Source organism: Mixophyes fleayi, chromosome 3, assembly GCF_038048845.1.
Source record: "Mixophyes fleayi isolate aMixFle1 chromosome 3, aMixFle1.hap1, whole genome shotgun sequence".
NCBI classification, from domain to species: Eukaryota; Metazoa; Chordata; class Amphibia; order Anura; family Limnodynastidae; genus Mixophyes; species Mixophyes fleayi.
The window spans coordinates 7,127,142-7,137,948 of record NC_134404.1 but is presented as its reverse complement, the minus strand read 5'-3'; the positions used below and the strand labels follow the sequence as shown (position 1 = coordinate 7,137,948).

Below are 10,807 nucleotides of genomic sequence, written 5' to 3'. Positions count from 1 at the left end.
GAGGAGGAATGTCCAACAGAAACGAGGAGGTGATGAGAGTCAGCGGTCTGCGTTTAGCAAGTTGTACCGCTGCTATGTGAGAGGACACTGGAACAGGTGACACTGGAAACAGGAATCAGTGGTCTGCCTCTAGCAAGTTGTACCACTGAATATATATGTGAGGAGGAGCACGGGGAGAGACTGCAATACAGAGGATACACGGGCACCTTGAACTTGATCCACAATGACATGCACAATATAGTAATGACTGAACAGCACTGCAATAATACAAAGTCATAGAAACTATCCGGGCAAAAGATAACACAGTCAATGATGACAAAAGTCTCAGCGGATAGTAAGCTCCAGAGGAGAACAACTCAGTCCAGCAAGATATGCAATACACCAGCACAGTCAATGAGAAGTATGCATACCGTGGTTCAGGAGCAGGCTGTCAGACAGGAGTGCAGAGATACCTGAACGGCTGGAGGCCGGCAGGATGCGAAGTCCCTGGAGGGTGAAGCGGTAATCAAGTAGGTGCAGCGCACAGGTAGGTAGACCATCAGGGGAACAAATACTCAGGAAGCAGTAGTATGTAGAACTGGACTCCTGGAGGACCCTGAAGAGTAGCGATGGTCTAGACGAGATGAAAGCAGTGAGGCGCAGATCCGATGCAGACTGGCGAGTAGACACCAGCAGGAACACTGAGAAGCACGGAGAGCGGATCAGCTGCTGCAGACACGAGTAGAACTGAGGAGTAGCAGCCAACAGGACTCTGCAGGAACACAGAGGTAGCGGATAGCAACCAGCAGGTGCAGCCACGATGAAACACGGGAGAGTAGAGCTGAGCTGGAACTGTTGAGCACGGAGAGCAGCGGATAGGAATCAGTTGTAGCAGTCTCGAGGAAACACAGGAGAGTTGAGATGAGCTGAAGACTGTAGCGCACGGAGGCAGCGGATAGGAATCAGCCAAACAGTCACGATGAAACACAGGAGAGTTGAAGTGGTCTGAGGACTGTAGTGCACGGAGGCAGCGGATAGGAATCAGCTAACAGTCACGATGAAACACAGGTGAGTAGAAGTGGTCAGAGGACTGTAGTGCACGGAGGCAGCGGATAGGAATCAGCTAACAGTCACGATGAAACACAGGTGAGTTGAAGTGGTCAGAGGACTGTAGTGCACGGAGGCAGCGGATAGGAATCAGCTAACAGTCACGATGAAACACAGGAGCGTTGAAGTGGTCTGGAAACCACAGGAGTAGAAGTGGTCTGGAAACCACAGGAATCAGCAGCGCTGAATACACGAGGAAACACAGGAACACCTTCAGAGGCTCATGGGGAATGAGACTCCAAGATCAGGCAACGAGGTATGGACAGCAGGTGCTTTAAATAGGGAGTGTTGCCTGATCAGCCAATTAAGTTAAAGGAACAGGTACTGAAGGTTTTGAAAGGGCTGCGCATGCGCAGACCCTCAGGATGGTGGACGGCCACGGTTCCTAAACACACGGAAAGAAGCACTCACAGTCTGGTGAGTGACAAATATGTTCCATACCAAAGATGATACTAAAACTTAGTATCAATCTCTCATCTTCTTCCGCCATGGCTATTGTAACCTCCTCCTATCTGCCATTCTCCTCACCCATCTATCCCCACTGTCACACTCTGCTCCCCAGGTATCTCTACCCGAGCCTCAAAGTACTGATTTTCATATTAACCTTCTTGGTATAGGCTGTCAGCCACGCTTGACATCTCTGATTATCCACACCTGTGGTTAGTCATTCTACTATTGGCCAGTCCTCCTTTATAAGGCTCCTCCTTTTACTTGTCCTTTGCTGGTTCTTCCAGTCAACACCTGGCCTGGTTCAGCTGCCTGTTCTGTTATAGCTACTCTGCTTATACTGCTGACTGCTGCTACTTCTTATACATCTATGTGGTAAAGCCGTGGGTCATCATTGCTGCATGTTCGGAGTTCGCCGATTTCTGCTCATCTGGTCCACTCACCTGTGGTGATCGCTGTGACCAATGCCCGCTAAGCTACTCTGCATACACCGCTGACTGCTGTTACTCCTTCCACATCTTTGTGGTAAAGTCATAGGTCATTGTTTCTTTGTTCACCTGCTCTATGTCATCTGTGCTGGTGCTGCGGTCTACGTTTGCTGCCTCTCTTATATGTATCGCTGCTTACTGCTGAATTGCTCTACACTCTTGTGGTAAGCTATGATTCATCTTGCGGTGTTTCTGATTCCACTGACTTCTGCTATCAACACCTGCTAGCTAATCTGCTTGGATCACTTACCTTTGTTGACTGGTTCCATATCTCACTGATGCCTGGGTCCTTTCTTCGTTGCTACATATTTGGATACAGTTGAACTTTCATTCTAATGACTGTTAGAAATATTCGTTGTTGCCAATGCTGCTACTGTGTCTATTCTCCTATAGTATCAAGCTGTGCTCCTCCATCTGTAGTAATCTCAGCACTTCAGTGTACTTTGTATTTATATCTCATTCCCTAGGAGGTATTGCTGTTGTCTACAGTTATTATATATCCTGCTCATATTTGTGGAACTTCGTGATTGGTGCCATTCTACTACTATTGCCATGGTTCTTCATTGTAGTGTATCCTGTTCCTCATTTGAACTTGTACTTACGTTTCAATTCTAGTGGAGACAGTTTTTATTAAATTGATACTTAAATCGTATCCTCTTGTATGCTGTTTGGTTCTGTTCTCCCAACTGTTATACTGGGAACTTCCCTGAAGGACCGCGACCTGCAGGGTGGGAGCTGCTAAGCCCAAATTCCCTTGCGGGATTCCCTGGTGAAGACCTTCCACCCTGTTAGACTCCGCGCGCCTCCAGGGGGGTCTAGTTATCCCAGTTCAAAAAGCAGGATCACACTCCTGCATGTGCTAACCAGACACCCACTTCAAAGCACCCTAAATGCCACAGCAAGATTGATCTACTTCCTTTGCTACTTAACATCTGCTGCCCCATTTTGCAAATTCCCACACAGTCTTACTGTGTCCTCCAGAATCTAATTCAAATTACTCAACATTACCTTCAAAGCCCTCAATAAAACAGCCCTACATATAAATCAAATCTCATCTCAAGATACACTTCCTCTCACTCTCTTAGATCTACCACTGACCTGTGCCTTGTCCCTGATAACCACCTCTCATTCCTGTCTCTATGACTCATCCCCTGCTATCACGTATTTATTCTATTCCCTACAACACATAATCTTATTCAACCCCAGGCTTCAAATCTTTATATGCTCTGTGAACACTCACCTCTTTATTAGAGCTTACCCTACTGCCTCCTACGGCTACCCACACTGGTACACCCTCAATGAGGCAAGCATGAACCTTATTTATCACCTGTAATATAATGACTGAACATTATATTATTATTATTATCGTTTATTTGTTAGGCGCCACAAGGTATCCGCAGCGCCGTACATGGTACAAACAGTAGACTATACAGGGTAAAACAATACAGAACAATAAACACAAAGTACCAGAACTTCAGAAACTCCAGGCAGGCAAATACTGTAAAGACGGAGCGGAAGAACAGGTCTGGAGACAGGAGGGGAGAGGGGCCCTGCTCATACGAGCTTACATCCTAAGGGAGGGTAGACAAAATCAGGCACAAAAGGGAGCCAGTGAAGCAAAAGGGAGAGAAAAAGGAGCCAGTGAGAAACAGAAGATGTGAGAGGTTAAGTGGATGGTTGGTAGGCCTTAAGGAACAGGTGAGTTTTAAGTGCCCGCTTGAAGGAGCACAGATAGGTTGAGAGACGGATGGAGCGAGGGAGGTCGTTCCAGTGAAGGGGGGCAGCTCGGGAGAAGTCTTGTATTCTAGAGTGGGAAGAAGTAATCAGAGTGGAGGAGAGGCGGCGATCATTGCCTGAGTGCAGGGAGCGGGCGGGAGTGTGGATGGAGAGGAGGTTAGAGATATAAGGGGCAGTAGACTGGGAGAGAGCCTTGTAGGTGGTGGTGAGGAGTTTGAAAAGGATTCTGTAGGGGAAGGGGAGCCAGTGTAAGGCAAGACAGAGAGGGGAGGCAGAGGAGGAGCGGCGTGTGAGGAAGATGAGTCTCGCAGCCGCATTAAGTATAGAGAGGAGGGGGGTGAGGTGGGAGCAGTGGAGGCAAGTAAGGAGGAGATTGCAGTAGTCGAGGCAGGAGATGATGAGAGCATGGATGACAGTTTTGGTAGCATCTTGAGAGAGGAAAGGACGGATGCGGGCAATGTTACGGAGTTGGAAGCGACAGGCATGGGCAAGGGATTGAATGTGGGGGGCAAAAGAGAGAGAGGAGTCAAGAGTGACTCCTAGGCAGCAGAGTTGGGTGACAGAGGAGATTGTGGAGTTGTTAACAGTTAATTATAAAGGAATCCCTTTTGTAGACTTTATTTCTTCACTGAGACAGATGACAGCAAAATATATATTAATAGTAATAATAGGCTTACATAATAGTAATAACATTGCAAATGAAGAATTATTGGTAATATTAGAATAAGATAAGAAAAGAGTTCAGGAGTTGCCCTCAAAGGCTTGTATTATATTTTGTTGCATTCTACTTTTATTGGTAATACTCTATTAGTACTAATATTACCTTGGAAATTCATTATCAAAATTAAGTAAAATCAAAACCATGGGCAGTAATAGGAGTGAACGATTCCCATATTGTTATATTATACTCATGCGATAGTTTGAAGGTTGGATCGAGTGAAAAGGAGAAGTCTGTGTATGAGGTAGTACAGAAAAGAGGAGCTTTGTTCAGTTAAACATGTACAGCGTTGGTGGTATAGTGGTGAGCATAGCTGCCTTCCAAGCAGTTGACCCGGGTTCGATTCCCGGCCAACGCAAAAATGTTTTTAATTAATCTATACAAGAAACATTGGAGTCAGGTATCATGAAACAAGTGAAGTAAAGTCAGATTATATATATTATTACTGCTGCTACAACTGTACAAGTAAGTGTGTTTAAGACAATATTTGGATGATCATGCTTAGGAGCATCATTATTTAACTGCCATTTAAAAGTCTAATATATTTCTAAAATAATTATGTAACAATGAATACATACTTAGAGATTATATTAACGGAAAAGTGTCTTCAAAATATAATCCGTATGTCCTGTAAATCTACATTTTAATGAATGAGATTTACATAAATATTTCTTGCTTTTCTCTGCACCTTTTCCGTGTCTATTAACCAGCGCCCACCCTCTTGGGAACAGGTTTCCAGCTTGTACTGAATGTCAACCAGGCATCTGACTTGCCTTTCTCATTACTTTGTTACATTGTTTACTCACCTTTAGGTCATCTGAAATAATAGAGAATCCCTCAAAATATGTGGAGATGACATTAACAGCATAGTATCCTAAAGATAATTAATTTCTTCTGTTCAACTACATTTTAATGAATTAAATTTACATAAACAATAAAAAGATGTAAATGTAAACATAAAACAAACATAATTACAAAGCCAAAAAGTCTGTGTGTGCTGAGCAATCACATTTTAAGCAAAACTTATTTAGGGATTCTTGCAAGTCCCGGGAGGGAAAAGGTGTATGGGAGCACAAGTCAGGGTAGGCACAGCTGTATGGGAGCACAAGTCAAGGGTAGGCACAGCTGTATGGGAGCACATGTCAAGGGTGGGCACAGCTGTATGGGAGCACAAGTCAAGGGTGGGCACAGCTGTATGGGAGCACAACTCAAGGGTGGACACAGCTATATGGTAGCACAAGTCAAGGGTGGGCACAGCTATATGGGAGCACAAGTCAAGGGTGGGCACAGCTATATGGGAGCACAAGTCAAGGACAGGCACATGTGTATGGGAGCACAAGTCCGGGGTGGGCACAGCTGTATGGAAGCACAAGTCAAGGGTGGGCACAACTGTATGGGAGCACAAGTCAGGGACAGGCACAGCTGTATGGGAGAACAAGTCAAGGGTGGTCACAGGTGTATGGGAGCACAAGTCTGGGGTGGGCACAGCTGTATGGGAGCAGAAGTCCGGGATGGCCACAAGTGTATGGGAGCACAAGTCAAGGGTGGGCACAGCTGTATGGGAGCACAAGTCCGGGGTGGGCACAGCTGTATGGGAGCACAAGTCAGGGGTGGGCACTGCTTTATAGGAGCACAAGTCCGGGGTGGGCACAGCTGTATGGGAGCACAAGTCCAGGGTGGGCACAGCTATATGGGAGCACAAGTCCGGGGTGGACACAGCTGTATGGGAGCACAAGTCCGGGGTGGGCACAGCTGTATGGGAGCACAAGTCCGGGGTGGGCACTGCTATATAGGAGCACAAGTCTGAGGTGGGCACAGGTGAAAAGTCATAAATGACTAAAGCTAAGAGCTCTGCTACAAGTACAAATACATTTTAAATTTCCAACACCGGGAGTTGAACCTGGGCCACAATCAGGAATCCTAACCTCTAGAATCTATGTGACCTGACAGCAGGATACGTGTGATAAGAACTGAACACAGATATGTCACCTACCTGCAATGCAACCAGACTCCATGGGGGGAATTTATCAACGTGAGGGTTTGGCAGGGAGATCAAGCCCACCGCACATCAAAGCATTTCCCCAGTGATATTACATTCACACTGCTGGGGATGTGTCCCCACAGGGGGGTCCTGGTCTTACCTAGGGATACAACTTGTGCCATTACTAAGCAGCATTGCCATTATCATGGTACATCTGGCCGATACCAAGTTAAAAAAAATGTGTCTCCTGAATAAATCAAACTGTTTTCTGTGTCCCCTTGAATAAAAAAAAAAAAACAAATCATATACATGCCCCCTTTATAAATAAAAATACTAATAGAACCACCTTTATTAATTAAAATAGTAACAGTACAGCCAGCAGTTTTTCTGCTAAATTTCAGTGGTTTGCTATTGATAAAATGACCCAAATCCTCACTTGACAAAACCCACCCCCTCCATAGTAATAGCTGATCACAGATCTCTCACCTACCTGCTGTGCAGACAGACACCAGGGGTCTGAGTCATTAAGAACATTAAGCAAAAACACAAAAAAAAAACCATGCAAAATTTTTCTTAGACAAACCATGTGACAATACAAGGGGTGCAAATTAGTTTATTGTTTTGCAGATAAGTAAAAATCTGGCTGTGTTTTCATGTAGCACACAATTACATGATAGCTTTAGTTTTACACTAAAATTTAAAGTTGATCTGGGCCATGTCCTACCCCAACTATAAATCTGTCCCCACATTTTAAATTTACCTCCCCCTCCAATGCATCATGGTTTTGCCCAGGTGCATACTTTTTTATGTTTTGCTTTCCTTAATCACTCAGGCCCCCTGTGTATGTCCTATATAACCTGGTAACCCTTTACCTGCCTGCTGATCACAGGGAATCTCCTCTCTCTCAGTGAGCTGAGCTATGGAAAGTATCACCAGGATCAGGACTTGTGTCTCTATCAGCTGTCTCTGCCCTGTTCTTACATGTAGTGTGGTAACCCGTAATCATTATAAGAGAGGCTCAGCAGCATGCAGTATGATTAACATGTAGCAGAAAAAGGACTAGTTCTCTCCATTAAAAAGTTGAAATCAGGATGAGTAACGTATATTTTGTATTTTGAGGTAATTTACTATTTTAAAAAATGAGAATTTTAGGAATTGTACAAAACAAAAAAAAAACTCCTTCGAGCCGGAATTGAACCAGCGACCTAAGGATTTCTGCATCAACTTCCACTACAGTCCTCCGCTCTACCAGCTGAGCTATCGAAGGTGCATACTCACAGTGATGCTGTGACATCATAGGTAAAAAAAAAGGCACATACTGTAAACTCAAATAATAAAAACACTGAAGGGGACAGAGAGAGACGCTGAAGGGGAACAGAGAGAGACGCTGAAGGGGAACAGAGAGAGACACTGAAGGGGGAAAGAGAGAGACACTGAAGGGGGGACAGAGAGAGATGCTGAAGGGGGACAGAGAGAGATGCTGAAGGGGGACAGAGAGAGAGAGAGACACTGAAGGGGGACAGAGAGAGACACTGAAGGGGGACAGAGAGAGACACTGAAGGGGGACAGAGAGAGATGCTGAAGGGGGACAGAGAGAGATGGTGAAGGGGGACAGAGAGAGAGAGACACTGAAGGGGGACAGAGAGAGACACTGAAGGGGGACAGAGAGAGACACTGAAGGGGGACAGAGAGAGACACTGAAGGGGGACAGAGAGAGATGCTGAAGGGGGACAGAGAGAGATGCTGAAGGGGGACAGAGAGAGAGACACACTGAAGGGGGACAGAGAGAGACACTGAAGGGGGACAGAGAGAGACACTGAAGGGGGGACAGAGAGAGATGCTGAAGGGGGACAGAGAGAGATGCTGAAGGGGAACAGAGAGAGAGACACTGAAGGGGGACATAGAGAGACACTGAAGGGGGACAGAGAGAGACACTGAAGGGGGACAGAGAGTTGGTGAAGAAGGGGACACAGAGTGTGAGATGGCGAAGAGGGGGACAGAGTAATATGGTGAAGGGGTGCAGTGATATGATGAAGGGGCACAATGTGATGGTGAAGGGGCCTAAATACATCTTACGTCATTTTGACCCAACTACATCAAAAACGGGACAACCCGGTAATTATTTTGGCTTAGGGGTGCCTTGGAAAAATTATGATGACCTTAAGGGTGCCTCGAACTGAAAGAGTTTGGGAACCACTGGTATAGGCCCTTATCTTACCAGATAACATGACTGTGGTCTATTAATCCAAATCTTTCCTCATTACACCATATATTTAGCCACACATTGAAGTTTCTGAGGCAATGAGTTCAGTTCTGTCCTCACTTCTGTGTACTGGTAAAACTGCTGAGAAATTCACAGTATTGTCAGTTGCTTAAGATCAGCCCCTAACTTTCAAAATTCATCTGTTCCGATCATAACTTCAGCATTTGTCCCTAGGCCATAGTTACCTACTCTTCTGGAATGTCCAGGAGACTACCAAACGTTTCTGAAACCTCCCGCATTGTGCCCACTTTGTTGGTGTAGTGAGTGGGGGCGGAGCTAAATGCATAATCCTGGGCCCGCCTCCCTTTTGTGATAGGCTGATATTGATAAAGTTTGACAGTGGTGTGGCTTAAAAAAGTGATCCACGGAGCCCCTCCCGGAGATGACTTCACACCTAATTTTTAATAATAGGAAAGCACAGCAGAGATACAGACACAGTCACACTCTTCCCCTCAGATTACAATCACTATATAGACCACATGTGACCTGAGAGCTGGATACATGTAGTAAGAGCTGAACACACGTATGTTACATACCTGCAGCGCAGCCAGACACCATGGGGGGAATTTATTAATGTACAGATTTGGCACCAAGTTCAAACCAACCGCACATTGAAGCATTTCACCAGCGATTATCACCTCCACACTACTGGCGATGTGTGGCCTCGCCCCATTCTATGGGGGACTGAACAGACCCAAAGATGCTTGTGCCAATGATAAGCATTGTCCCCATCCTGATACACCTGGTCGGTGGGGAACAATGTAAAAAAAATCCTGAATATAAAATACTATTTTCGGTGCTCCTTAAGTAATAGGAAAATCATACGTGACTCCTTTATAAATAAAACTACTAATAGTGCGACCTTTATAATTTAACATAGTAACATTTCGCTCTGTTTTTTTTTTCCTATATTCAAGCAATTTGGCATTGATATAATCACCCAAAATAAGCCAAAAATCACCTCTAGACAACCCCCCCATATAGTAACCACAGACACCTCACCTACCTGCTGTGCAGCCAGACACCATGTGTATGTCCTATATAACCTGCTGATCACAGGGAATCTCCTCTCTCTCAGTGAGCTGAGCTATGGAAAGTGTCACCAGGATCAGGACTTGTGTCTCTATCAGCTGTCTGTGCCCTGTTCTTACATGTAGTGTGGTAAACCGTAATCACCCTAATAGAGGCTCATCAACAACATGTAACATGTAGCACAATAATTTGTATTTCTCTCCTTTAAAAAAGTGGAAATCAGGACAAGTAACGTATATTTTGCATTTTTGAGGAAATTTTCTGTTTTAAAAACTGAGCATTTTAAGAATTCTACAAAATTAAAAAAATAACTCCTTCGAGCCGGAATTGAACCAGCGACCTAAGGATTTCTGCATCAACTTCCACTACAGTCCTCCGCTCTACCAGCTGAGCTATCGAAGGGTTGATTTTTCAGTGTTATTTTCATTGATGTGAAATGATAGGTCAAAATATAAAAATATTTAAGTGAAAAAAATAAACATATGTAAACAAATACATCAAAGTAAACTGAAGTTGAAAACCCCAGTTTAAAGGAACTTTGTTAATTAAATTCGTAAGGTAATAATCTTGTCACAATTTCGTGCTTTATATTTACAGATCAGACTTTTGAATCTTACAGTCATCAGAAAGATTATTTTAGAAATGTCGCCTAATGTACAGAGATGGTGATCTGTGATATCCCTGAGTCCATGGATAATACCACGTATAAGTCAGATATCAGAGAGGTTGTAGTCGTGGCCGAGTGGTTAAGGCGATGGACTAGAAATCCATTGGGGTCTCCCCGCGCAGGTTCAAATCCTGCCGACTACGGTTTCATTTTCTTTTCTTTTGTATGACCAATCATCTGTAACAGAGTGTATATTTAGCCACTAGGTGGCAGTGGTGTACAACAGATGATCCCTATGTTGACTCAGGAAGGCAGACAGAGAAGGACAAGACACACAAGCATACTTGCCCACTCTCCTAGAATGTACAGGGCCAAAATGATGTGATGTGTGACGTCGTCCCGCACCCTGGACTCGCTCTTCACAAAAGTAGACAAGTATGGTGTAGTG

The 10,807-nt window shown here is 44.7% G+C and overlaps 4 non-coding genes across 4 annotated transcripts; 2 read left to right on the top strand and 2 right to left on the bottom strand.

Annotated features, from left to right (window-relative positions):
- The first annotated feature begins 4,762 nt into the window (after positions 1 to 4,762).
- On the top strand, positions 4,763 to 4,834 carry TRNAG-UCC (transfer RNA glycine (anticodon UCC)). The gene has a single exon. It is a non-coding gene; the product is annotated as a tRNA-Gly (tRNA).
- Positions 4,835 to 7,634: 2,800 nt separating this feature from the next.
- Positions 7,635 to 7,724, bottom strand: TRNAY-GUA (transfer RNA tyrosine (anticodon GUA)). Its single transcript is given in 2 exon segments — positions 7,635 to 7,670; positions 7,688 to 7,724. It is a non-coding gene; the product is annotated as a tRNA-Tyr (tRNA).
- Positions 7,725 to 10,064: 2,340 nt separating this feature from the next.
- On the bottom strand, positions 10,065 to 10,154 carry TRNAY-GUA (transfer RNA tyrosine (anticodon GUA)). Its single transcript is given in 2 exon segments — positions 10,065 to 10,100; positions 10,118 to 10,154. It is a non-coding gene; the product is annotated as a tRNA-Tyr (tRNA).
- A 326-nt stretch (positions 10,155 to 10,480) lies between these two features.
- On the top strand, positions 10,481 to 10,562 carry TRNAS-AGA (transfer RNA serine (anticodon AGA)). Its single transcript has one exon. It is a non-coding gene; the product is annotated as a tRNA-Ser (tRNA).
- The last annotated feature ends 245 nt before the right edge of the window (positions 10,563 to 10,807 follow it).